Source organism: Cervus canadensis, chromosome 22, assembly GCF_019320065.1.
Source record: "Cervus canadensis isolate Bull #8, Minnesota chromosome 22, ASM1932006v1, whole genome shotgun sequence".
In the NCBI taxonomy this organism is placed as follows: domain Eukaryota; kingdom Metazoa; phylum Chordata; class Mammalia; order Artiodactyla; family Cervidae; genus Cervus; species Cervus canadensis.
The window spans coordinates 42,053,248-42,065,743 of NC_057407.1; the positions used below are offsets into that span (position 1 = coordinate 42,053,248).

Consider the following 12,496-nt stretch of genomic DNA (forward strand, 5'->3'; position numbering starts at 1 on the left):
GGTCAATTTCCACCACATCAGTCTTGCTAACAAAACAAAATGAACGCTACAGCCAAAGCATGATGCCTGAAGAAGAAAGCACAGAATGTCAGAGGATGGAGAGAAGAATTAGGAACGTACATGTCTGTCCTATCTCCTGGAATACATGAAGTCCACAGAAACTGTCTCAAGACTGAGTGAACAAATAGGTACTATACACCTATCTCTTTCATGGTACTTCTCATATTGTAATCATAGTGAAAGATCATTTGCATAGAAGGATTCAGACCTGCTTCATTCTGACCCACTCCATTCTACTCACAATAGCTCTGGAGTTTGGATATCTCAATGCAAAAATCTGTTTAGTTTGACGATGATCAACCTAAAGTCGCTTTTGCCTGCCACAACAGATAAATGTTTAAAAACGATCACAATTTCAGTAGCCACAAGTCCATTGCATTGCCATGGCCATTGTCTCCAACAATTTACCTCTGGGCAGCCATCATCAGTCATTCACAGTTCACTGGATCACACCATCTCTTCATAGTACAAAGTGTTTTCAGTCTTTACAATGGTGTGATTTTTGAATGAGTGATAACTTTTTTATCAAAAAAAATTTTAACTGCAGTAAAATACACTTAAGGTTTATCATCATAGCCATACATTTTCAAGTATTCTGTTCAGTGACATTAAGTATATTCAGATTTCTATGCAATCACCACCATCTATCTCAGGAATATTTTCATCAACCCAAACTGAAACCTTGTACCTATTTCCCCAGCTCCTGGAAAACTCCATCTTACTTTCTTTTCTCTGATTTTGACTGCTCTAGGTCTCTCATGTATGTCGAATCATGGAGTATTTGCCCTTTTGTGACTAGAAGATTTCACTTAAAATAATTTCCTCAAGGTTCATCCATGTGGTAGCATGTGTCAGAATTTCATTCTCTTGTTAAGCCTAAATAATATTCCATTGTTTATATAGACCACAATTTGTTTATCCATTACTCTGTCAATGAACACTCGAGTTGTTTTCACATTCTGGCTATTGTGATGAATGCTGCTATGAACATTGTTTTATAAATATTTGTTCACTCCCTGTTTTCAATCCTTGTGTATATATACCCAAAAGTAGAATTGCTGGATCATATGGTAAGTCTATTTTTACTCTTTTAAGAAATTGCCATACTATTTTCCACAGTGGCTGTACCATTCTACATTTCCACTAACAGTTTACAAGGGTTCAAATTTCTCCACATTCTCAGCAAAACTTGTTATTGTCTGTTTTTATAGTAGCCATCTTAATGGATGTTAAGTGGTACCTTATCATGATTTTGATTTGCATTTCTCTAGTGATTTTGTGGTGTTGAGCATCTGTTCATGAACTTACCAGTCATTTGTTTTTCTTTTTTGGAGAAATGTCCTATGTACACTTTTTAATCAAGTTGTTTTTAATGCTGTTTTTCAGTTGTAAGAGTTCTCTGTGTATTCTAGATGTCAACTCCCTATCAGATAGATGATCTGCAAAATATTTCCCCATTCTGTTCATTGCCTTTTCACTCTGGCTCTTTGTTTCACATAAGTTTTAAATTATGATGTAGTCCAATTTATCTATTTTTTGCTGTTGCCTTTGTTTTTGATGTCACATTCAAGAAATCACTGCTAAATTCAATGTCATGAAAATTTTCCCCTATGCTTTCTTCTAAGAGTTTTATAGCTTTAGCTCTTATATTTAGGTCTTAAATCCATTTTGAGGTATCTTTTTCATGTATAAAATAAAGGTCTACTTTCATTTTCATTTGCATGTCAATATTCAGTTTTCGCAAAACTCTTTGTTGAAAAAACTGTCCTTTCCCCCTTGGATGGTACTGGTACCCTGGCTGAAAATCATTTGATCATATATGTGAGGGTTTATTTTTGGGCTCTTTATTCCATTGGTCTACATGTCTGCCTGTAAGTGAATGATCACATTTAATATCTTTTTAGAACAACTGATGTTCAATCTCCCAGATGAAAATCTCCCACTGAAACTTTCCATACATTCTCTGCCAAAAGACTGTTCACTTATTAGGAGCCAAGACCACTGTAGTTTTTGTAACTTCAGTGCCTGAAACTATACCTGGCACACAGTAGGTGCTCCAAAAACATGTCCCAGATGTGGCAAGATCCTGGTGGGCAAGTTTTGCTGATCATATGCCCACCTTGACCTGGGACTCATGTTTCAATGCATTCTCAAAAGAGGTTAAACTCCGTAACACATTAATTGGTGGGAGGCAGAAAGGAACATTTACACTGCATATAGTATGATGGGATTTCATAAAAGGGCCTTTAAATATTTTTCTTCTTTTCCCTCAAAATCTTCTCCCCTGCTGGTTAGTTCATTTTTGCTCCTTCTCACCCTCTTCCATCTTTTCAGGCTCTAAAAAACATGCTCCATTTTTCCAAAGCCCTCAGTTCTTAGCCGGAGAGTGCCAACCCACTCAACCGAATATGAGCCTGAGGTTAGGCAATACAGCAGACCAGTCTATATATTGTTCTTCAATCTTAATACACAGGAACTCATCTTTACCTCCCACCCCAAGCAGCTGATCAAAGTGTTCACCCATCTACATGGGTCTCCTGAAATAAGGAAGGATGGGCAGTGCTAAGAGACGAAAGAACCTACTGCTTAGAAAATAAGACTCTTCTCCATTGGGTTATAAAGACTGAGTGAATGAGGCAAGATTATCACTATCAAGCCTCAGTCAGTGTTAAGATGCAGCTGCCTGCCAGAAGCTGCAGTTTCCCCTAGTCCTAACCCCTTCTTCTGCAGGGCCCTGCTCAGCTACTCTTAACAGAAACCACAGCAAAGCTCTCGGCTTGAGATAGAGAGCCTTCTAGGAAGCTCTCGGCTTGAGATAGAGAGCCTTCTAGGTCACTAAGGTGTCTCCTAGGGTGCTTTCTCTGGCCCTGTGGGTCTCTAGTTCCTGAGCCCACTTGTGTTGCTAGACCCTCCTTTATTGGCAGTCAGGCCCCACCTGTCTTCCTGGTCTCAGATCCACGTAAGTGCTCTGACCATCATTACCTCTCTGGCACGGCCTCCAGCTCACTATGATCTGTCCACCCAGACATGGCCTTATTCTACCCTAGATCCACTGCTTCAGTTCTGTCCTGAATGCTGAGCTTTTCAGAGAAATGGAAGTAAGGTAGAAAATAATTCTGTTATCTAGACACTTACACTATGATTAAGAGTTCTTAACCAGCATGTTTGGGTTGAATATTGCTCTGCCATTCATGAGATATGTGACCTTGGGCAAGTCATTTGACCTTCCTATGCCTTGGTTTTCTCATTTGGAATACAGTGATACGAATATTAAAGAAGACAGTAAATGCTCAATTCATGTTCACTGTTTATATTATTATTACTATTGTTCACATGCATTGACTTCATTTATTCCTCACAATAATACTTACAAAGTAAGTATTATTCTCCCTCGTAGGTTTTACAAAAGAGAAAACTAGAGTTCGGATACAGTGAGTAAATTTGCACATGGCTACAGGGTCAGTAAGTGGTAGAGGCAAGATCTAAACACGGATCTGTTTGACCCCCGGACCCTATGCCCTTGCAATTGTGTCAGACCTCCTCCAAAGGCAACTACCTCCAAGGTATAGAGTGGTGAAGGCTTCTTGGGGAAAAGTAAGAGACAAGAGGCCAGCATCTGGGGCAATTCAGAAGTAATGGAGAGAAATGGAATGAATATTAAACCAGACTTCAAATAAGCAGCTCCACTTAGTCATTCACATGCAGCCAGTCTTCAATACTCTCATCCAGAAAGTGGGAATGACAGTATTGTGTTTATAACAATAAAAATAAATAGCCCTGTGGGGGGAGCGGTAAACTGGTCTGTGGTACAAGTGCTATGAAAGGGCTCTGCATATTGTGAAATGTGTCAAAAATGTATGACTTCTATTCCAAATCAATACGGAACAGCAGAAAAGACAGTCTTTAGAGACAAGAAAAATGGGGTCACATTGCAGTAGCTGGGTATCCTGCTCAGGTTATTTCACTTCTCTGAGCCTCAATGTCCTCTTGAATCTTTAATAATATATCAGACTCTGTCACTTATGACAGAAAACCCAACTCCAACAGACATTTGCATAAAAAGGGAGTTTATCCTGACTCAAGTATTTGGATTACAGTTGAGGCACACAAAAAAACATCGCCTTGCTTTTTGGTGGAATGGATGCTGGGCCAGCAGCAACAGATGTCCATGACAGAGGATGCTGTGGCCACCTGGTGGAGTTGCCTCTGGGTTTAAATGAACTGTGTATGTAAGTAGGAGATTGTGATGATTATAGTAGAGGACAGGTCTCTACAAAGTAACATCCAAGCTACTGAGAAATCAGTTCTGATGAAAACAAAATGAGTGCCCTGATGAGGCTAGTGGGAAAGTCCCAGGACAGGCAGTAAGGTAGCGAACCCCACACTGAACTGGAGCTGGAACAGAAGTCAAGGTCATCCCACAAGGGACAAGGTTTAGGGCTCAGAATGGGCAGGTGATGAGATGTGGTTGGGATTGTGGCCAAAAGGCCAATGCTGGCAGAGCTGTGCCCCTGGCTTTCAGTTGAGTGGACAGCTTGTCCCCCTAAAAAGGCCAGGCCCAGCAGGCGAAGGAAACCATAGCAACCACAAGTTAAGGAAGATGGATGAAAAGCTTGTAAACACAGCTTCCAGCCATGTGGCATAGCTTTGGGCTCCTAGGAGACAGCCACATAAAGACCAGTCTGGCTCATGAAGACTAGGCATAGGCTATTTCTGGACTCAAACGCGGGCCGACGCAGTCTGCAAACCAGACAAGCAAACAGGCAGCACAAACAGACGCCACTACTACAGAAGCAGACTTTCTGTGTACCGCGCTTCCAGCTGCTCACAGGTGCTCTCTTCACCCTCCTCTCCTTCCTGTCTCCATGCAAACTCCTGACCGAGCCTCAGCGCTGGGTGGAAAGTCACTGTTTATAGAGTGGAGGCAACTAGGAAACCTACTAAGAACCTCTGTGTTTCTCTGTCATAAATAACCAGCTGTCTCGTGCAATTTCCTGAGCTGCAAAACCGGCAATGACAACCTGCCTTTCCATCCATCATCAGGCAGTATTGTGGGTCCTCAGCAGGATGCTGACAAGTCCATTCTTCAAGGCTGTAGCCACGCCCGCTTTTCACCACTGGAGGGTTAACTATAACTCTGCAATGCTGGGTATGACAGTACCCACCCAGAATGGACATATAGTAGGGAAAAAACCTGTTTTTTCTCCCATGTGATGTTCCAAAGAAAAAAATCAGCAAACTCTTTTTTCCTGATAAATCCTTGAAATTTTAGGTGCACAGAACCTAAACAGTAACTATGGCAACGCAAGCCACTCCAATAAGACTAACACAGATTATTTCCAGCACAATAGCTTGGCTTGTGCTCAGAAAGCAGAGGTAATGCTGGCTGAAAGCAATTCCTGAATTGAGGGGGGTGGTGTGTGTGAACGCAGTGGGGGGATAAAATCCTCTGGCAGTGGAAGCGTCATGCCTAGGTTTCTAGTTTCAGGCCTCTAGGATTCAGTGGCAAGATGAATTAACTACTGGATTAATATCTTGCCACTCCACAGTAATGAACTGGCAGGCTCTTCATCGTCTGCTTCGGTTTCTTCACTTCCAACCACAAAGTCATTCAAACCCCAGGACTTCTAAGAACGGTAAAAAAGAACACGCGCTGTGAAAATTATAGAATTGGGCAGTTTGAACAGACATTAGGGATCACCTGGACTGGGAGCTTCTTGAAGACAGGAGAACAAGCTACATGTTTTGCACAGAGCTGAGGACCTGATCCAAGGTGAGTGGAGCTCTCTCTAACCTCATTTGTTTTACACAGAGAGAAACTGAGACCCAGGAAAATGAGGAAATTTGGTCTTGCTCACTCAGAATCAGGAGACAAAAGGGACTGCCTGGTTAAGACCACTGGATGTGGAACAGGACAGAGTGAGGTTTGCATCATGGCTGTTAAATTCCAGGCAAGTCACTTAACTTCTCTAAACCTGGGTTTCCTTAAGATCAACAATATTTACAGTGATAAAAATAAGAATTAAACCTACTGTTTAAGGATGTTGTAGGAATAAATTAAGCATTTCACGTAGACTCATGTAGTATACTTAGCTTACAATTTATGAATGTGTGCTCAGTTGCCCAGTTGTGTCTGACTCTGTGCAATACCATGGACTGTAGCCTGCTAGGCTCCTCTGTCCATGAAATTCCCCAGGCAAGAAAACTGGAGTGGGTTGCTATATCCGACTTCAGGGGACCTTCCCAACCTAGGGATTGAACCCAAGTCTCTGGTGTCTCCTGCATTGGCAGGTGAATTCTTTACCACTGTGCCACCTGGGAAGCTTTTGTAGCATAAAATATAGGCGCCAAAAATAACTAATACTATTACCTTTAATGGTAAAGCCAGAGCTAGACCAATTTCTCCCCAGAAGACTTGTGCATAATGCAGGAGGAAATTCAACTTCATCTTAATCTACAGGACCACCTCTTTCCACACCCTGTCTTAACCCATTCACATTTAACAATCTTTCTTTAAGGCAGTGGTTCTCAAATATTTCAGTCTCAGGATCCTTTTCCACGCTTAAAAACTATCAAAGATTCCCAAAGAACTTTTGTTTATATGGCTTTTCAAAACTATATATTAGTCTATTTTAAAGTAATAATAATAACCTCATTACATGTGAACATTAATATTTTCATGAAATATTACTATTTTCTAAAACAAAAAAACAGTTTAATGAGAAGAGTGGCATTGTTTTACATTTATGTGAATTTCTTTAATGTCTGGCTTGATAGAGAGCAGCTGGGTTCTCATATCTGCTTCTGCATTCAATCTAATGTAATAAGTTGTTTGGGCTGAAGTACATGAAGAAAATACGGTCTCACAGAGATATACAGTTGGAATAGGAATATTCAATAGACTTGAGAAAATTGTGAATTTTCTTCTTTGATAATCAACTACATCAAAACTCTGCAAGTGTCAATTTCTTAAAGATTAGTTGTATGTACTATTTAAAACTGTATCAGTGAACTCTGCTATATTAAAATCTATCAGCTATCCTTTTTTACCTATGCGTGATTTTTTGACATCATGCATTGGTCATTTGGAAAATACTGGCCCACTGAGTTATGCAGACCTTCCAAATGTTGTCACATTTCACTATACAAGATCACATTCATTAACATCACTGCCAATCTCAAGAGATGAGTCTTGAAGTGTTAGGAAGCTGTCAAGTTCATAGTGGCAGATATTCTAATTTTCACTTGCAAGCTTGAATTTAATCTTTGGTAACAAATACCATCAGTGTTTTCCTTGACAGGCTCATTTCAATTATTTTTGAGAAATTTTCTACTACATATCTAAGCTGGAGTAACTACAGTTTTTTGTTAAAAGATAATTTTTTAAAAAGGTCAATCATAGCTCTCATACAGATATAAAACAACCACATTAGAGATTTTCTTTAAGTCCTAATGAGAGAACCAGGTAGACGTTTGAACCTGATCAAAGGAGAAGCCAAAGAAGCACAAATTTGTAATGAATAGAAGAATGTTGAAATGAATGTGCACATACCACAGAACTGGCTTTTTCATAGAGGGGGATGGGGTGTTCCTCCACCAGACACAAGCCATCTGCATATCTATAGAAAAGAATTATTTTGCATTGCTATCAGTCATCTTCAACTTACAGAGTTGTAAAATAGCTCCACAGAATCCTAAGCAGCAAAGCATGTGGAATAGACAACACACAGTTTTCCTTTGAAGCACTAACCTTCCCTGCAGTCCTCCGTCACTCATTCTTTTGAGTTAAAAAAAAAAAAAAGGTGTTTTGTGAAAAAAGCAGCTTGTTCAACTCACAGCTTAACAGTTGCAGGAGTGCTCCTCCTAAGACAATCATTCCACTTTGGCGTGCAACACAAGTAACACTAGGGAAGACTGGTGTCACTACCGTGATTTCTCCTAAGGTGCCAATAGCTTTAGTCACCAGTGTTTTTGCACCATTGGGGCTTCCCTAATGACTCAGACAGTAAAGAATCTGCCTGCAATACAGGAGACCAGGGTTCGATTCTTGGATCAGGGAAGATCCCCTGGAGAAGGGAACAGCTACCCACCCCGGTACTCTTGCCTAGAGAATTCCATAGACAGACGGGCCTGGTGGGTTACCGTCCACGAGGTCACAAAGAGTTGGGCACAACTGAGCGACTAACACTTTCAACACAGTGAAACGGCAAATGAGTCTTAATATTAATCGAAGGATAGTTTAGATCTTGAAGCTCCCCTGACAGGTTCATGAGAGTCTGTGAATGTTCTAGAATCACTGCGCTAAACTGTGTTGTTGAGCACGGTAATAGCCTAAGAAGAATGTGCAAAAAGAAGCAGAGATGGATACCTGCAAACTGAAAAATCAGACCTCACATGGGTCACTGCTTGAGGAGGGGAAAGTAATCAATGAGAATCTGGGAACAGTGGCATGGAGTTGGGGGAATGGAGAATGTAAACAATGATAAAACCCACCAAAAGTTGGGGGACTTCGTTGTTACTGTGTACTGGCAACTCCAAACAATGCCATTGATGAAATACTCCTCTCCACATGGGCAGACCATTCACACTGCCCCGCTCTTGTTCCTTCATCACTAACCGGAAGTATAGCCCTGAGTGAGATACAGGAGTCCACTCGCATTAGAGCTGCAGACTGTATAGGGGATAGATGGCAACCATTCTGTTCCTACTCTTCTAGTAACTGACAAGAAATGTGGCAAGCACGGACACTTGTCAAAATCCAAATCGATCAGTGTTGTGATCCTCTTCTCCCTCAAAATATAAGTATTATAACTCTTCAACTTTAGTCACATCCTCCCCAAATTTTGAACATTATATACTTCAGTTTTCTCTTGGTTTTTTTTTTTAACCTTGTAAGACATTCTTTTTGTCTTATAGAGTTGATTTTTTTCTGTTCATCCACATATATATTTTGTTTGCTCTTCATTTTTTCTTGCATCTCAGACCAGCCTTCTGCCTAAAGTATATTCTTGAGAATTTCCTTTGGTGAGAGTCTGCTGGCAATGACTTCTCACAAATTTTGTCTGCAAATCCTCCTTTAAAAATATTTTTTGCTGCATATATAATCCTAGGTTAAGTTATTTTTCTCTCAGCATATTTCAATGAAAGAGATATTTCGATGATGTCTTTTATTGCTGTTGAGAGGACAACTGTCAAGATAATTACCATTCTTTAAAGATAATCTGATTGCTTTAAGATCTTCTCTTTGTTTTGGTGTTCTGCAATTTCATGTATGCTATTTGCAGGTGTGGTGGATTTCTTTTATCTTACGTGAGATTCACGAGGTTTCCTGAATGTGTAAATGGGTGTCTTTCACCAGTACTGAAAAATTCTCAACTATCACCTGTCCAGATATCGTCTCTGCAACATTCTTTCTCTCCCCTTCTTCTGGAACACCAATTATATGTGTATAAAATTATTTCATTTTACCTTCCAGATTGCTTAACCTCTCTTTCATGTTTCCCATCCTTTTGCTCTCTATGCTACATTCTGGACATATTTTTTAGAACTCTCCCCTAGATTACTGATTTTCTCCTCAGTTGTGTCTAATTAACTGTTGAATCCATAATTTTTTATTTCCAGAAATTGTTTTAAATATACTTTGTCAGTTTTACAGTCTGATTTTTATTCATAATTTTATTTATTTCTTTAAAAATATTAAAATACTTCTTTTATATGTGATAATTTCACTATCTACAGTCTTTATGTGTCTGATTCTGCTGTCTGATGTTTCTGTTGTCTGAGTACTCACATTACCTCACTTTCTTAGGTATTTTTATCATTTTTGAGCATGAGCTAAAATTTCTTAAAAACTTTATCATGAAGAGTTCCTTAACTCCTTGAGGGTTGGGGAAGACAAGTTCTTCTAAGGGGATGTACATTTGGTTCTGCTAGGCACCTCAAGGACACTACCAATGTAAGTCACTTTGATTGTGTGAATTCATGTTATAGATCCTCATAAGAGTTAACTTGTGATCACAAATTTTCAGGGAAGATTTTTTTTTTACTTTCTACCCAGCCCCAATGTTTAAGACAAGCAACTAGTTTTATTCTTCAGGTGACGGGTTTATTTCTGAATTACCCATGCACTAAATTGCCTATGCACTGAACTGGCCTTTGGCCATTTGAAGTCCTCACTTTATAGACGTGGTCCTCTTAGACTCCTATCTTAAGAAGAGTCTAGGCTTCACCTTCTGTTTCCCCATGAAAAACCAAAAATTAAGGCAGTTCAGGACTTCTCTGGTGGCACAGTGGATAGGAATCTGCCCGCTAATGCACAGGATACAGTTTTGATACCTGGTGCAGAAAGATTCCACATGCTGCAAAGCAACTAAGCCTGCACTCTAGAGCCTGTGAGTCACAACTAGTGAGCCCACGAGCTGAAACTACTAAAGTCCATGCACCTAGAGTCTATGCATTGCAACAAGAGAAGCCACCACAATGGCAAGCCCACGCACTGCAAGGAAGAGTAGCCCCTGCTCAGCGCAACTAGATAAAGCCCACTATCAGTGCAGTTCAGTTCAGTTCAGTTGCTCAGTCGTGTCCGACTCTTTGCAACCCCATGGACTGCAGCATGCCAGGCCTCCCTGTCCATCACAATCTCCCAGAGCTTCCTCAAACTCATGTCCATCGGGTCGGTGATGCCATCCAACCATCTCATCCTCTGTCGTCCCCTTCTCCTGCCTGCAATCTTTCCCAGCATCAGGGTCTTTTCCAGTGAGTCAGTTCTTCCCATCAGGTGGCCGAAGTACTGGAGTTTCAGCTTCAGCATCAGTCCTTCCAATGAATATTCAGGACTGATTTCTTTTAGGATGGGCTGGTTAGATCTCCTTGCAATCCAAGGGACTCTCAAGAGTCTTCTCCAACACCACAGCTCAAACGTATCAATTCTTCAGCACTCAGCTTTCTTTGTAGCCCAACTCTCACATCCATACATGACTACTGGAAAAATCATACCTTTGGCTAGATGGACTTTTGTTGGCAAAGTAATGTCTCTGCTTTTTAATATGCTGTCTAGGTTGGCCATAGCTTTTCTTCCAAGGAGTAAATGTCTTAATTTCATGGCTGCAGTCACCATCTGCAGTGATTTTGGAGCCCCAAAAATAAAGTCTCTCACTGTTTCCATTGTTTCCCCATCAATTTGCCATGAAGTGATGGGACCGGATGCCATGATTTTCATTTTCTGAATGCTGAGTTTTAGGCCAGCTTTTTCATTCTCTTCTTCCACTTTCATTAAGTGGCTCTTCAGTTCTTCACTTTCTGCCATAAGGGTGGTATCATCTGTGTATCTGAGGTTATTGGTATTTCTCCCAGCAATCTTCATTCCAACTTGTGCTTCATCCAGCCCCGCATTTACCAAAAATAAAAAAATAAATAATTTTTTTTTTAAATCAGCCAGTTCAACAAGTATCTTTGAGGCAAAAGCCACATTTCAGGCTCTGCTTACTTTAATTACTTCGTTTTTGGTCTTTGAGGATTCTTTAATAACTTGCTGACTCATGAACACATTTTTAATGGCTTTTTTTATGTCATCAAGCACATTTAGTTGTTTTCAGCAGGAGGATCAGTTAAGATAAGCCATTCCACTATACTGCAAGAAATGAAAGCCCCCATAAAAGCATATGGTGCATAAATGATGATTTATCTGATGCAGTTTGGTTGTGTAGAATAGGATGAGGGACAGCAGCAAGGTTGCAGCTGGAGATAGACTTGGAAAGCTCATCAGGAGATAGCCAAGGAGGGACCATGACTGACATTCCATAACTGATATTTATCCAGCAGGCAACAGAGGTTCTTCCAACTTTGGACTACAAGATCCATGAAGCTTTTCACACACTAATGTCTTAGGCTTCTATTATTTTTTCATATTTATTTTTATTTATTATTTGGCTGTGTCAGGCCAGGCCTTAATTGCGGCACAAGGGATCTTTAGTTGCAGCATGCAAATTCTTAGTTGTGACATGTGGTGGTTCTCAAAATGTGGCCAAGTTCCACCTGCAACAGAATCCGCTAGTTCATTTATCAAAACTTGCCCTCCTCTATACCAAACCTACTGAATCAGTATCTCCAGAGAATGAAGGTGGGGAAGAGACTACCAAGGGATTAGAAAATCATTTTTAATGAGATAAAACTGAGGGAGAGCATATCTTGCAGAGCATGTCTCTTGCTATACAGATAAATGTTACTTCAATAAACCTTTGTTTAGGTATTAAAAAGTGTGTGTGTGTGTGTGTACCTGTGTGTGCACACACACTGGGACAAGCTGTAAAATGTGTTTTATGTGTTGAAGTCAGAAAAGTTAAGAGAATCATCATCTTAGAGGATGTCCTTTATACGATTTTTCATCAGGCTTCACCTATAATTAAAATGTTGTGAGAAAAGGAATGCAGTATAATTT

The 12,496-nt window shown here is 40.2% G+C and overlaps 1 long non-coding RNA gene across 1 annotated transcript in view; it reads right to left on the reverse strand.

Moving 5' to 3' along the window:
- Positions 1–5,291: 5,291 nt before the first annotated feature.
- Positions 5,292–12,496, reverse strand: part of LOC122424622 — a 57,437-nt gene continuing 50,232 nt past the window's right edge. Inside the window, exons 3-4 of the long non-coding RNA XR_006264488.1 lie at positions 7,613–7,679; positions 5,292–5,687 (exon numbers count right to left, since the gene is read on the reverse strand). This is a non-coding gene — a long non-coding RNA (uncharacterized LOC122424622). The remainder of the gene's footprint in view (positions 5,688–7,612; positions 7,680–12,496) is intronic.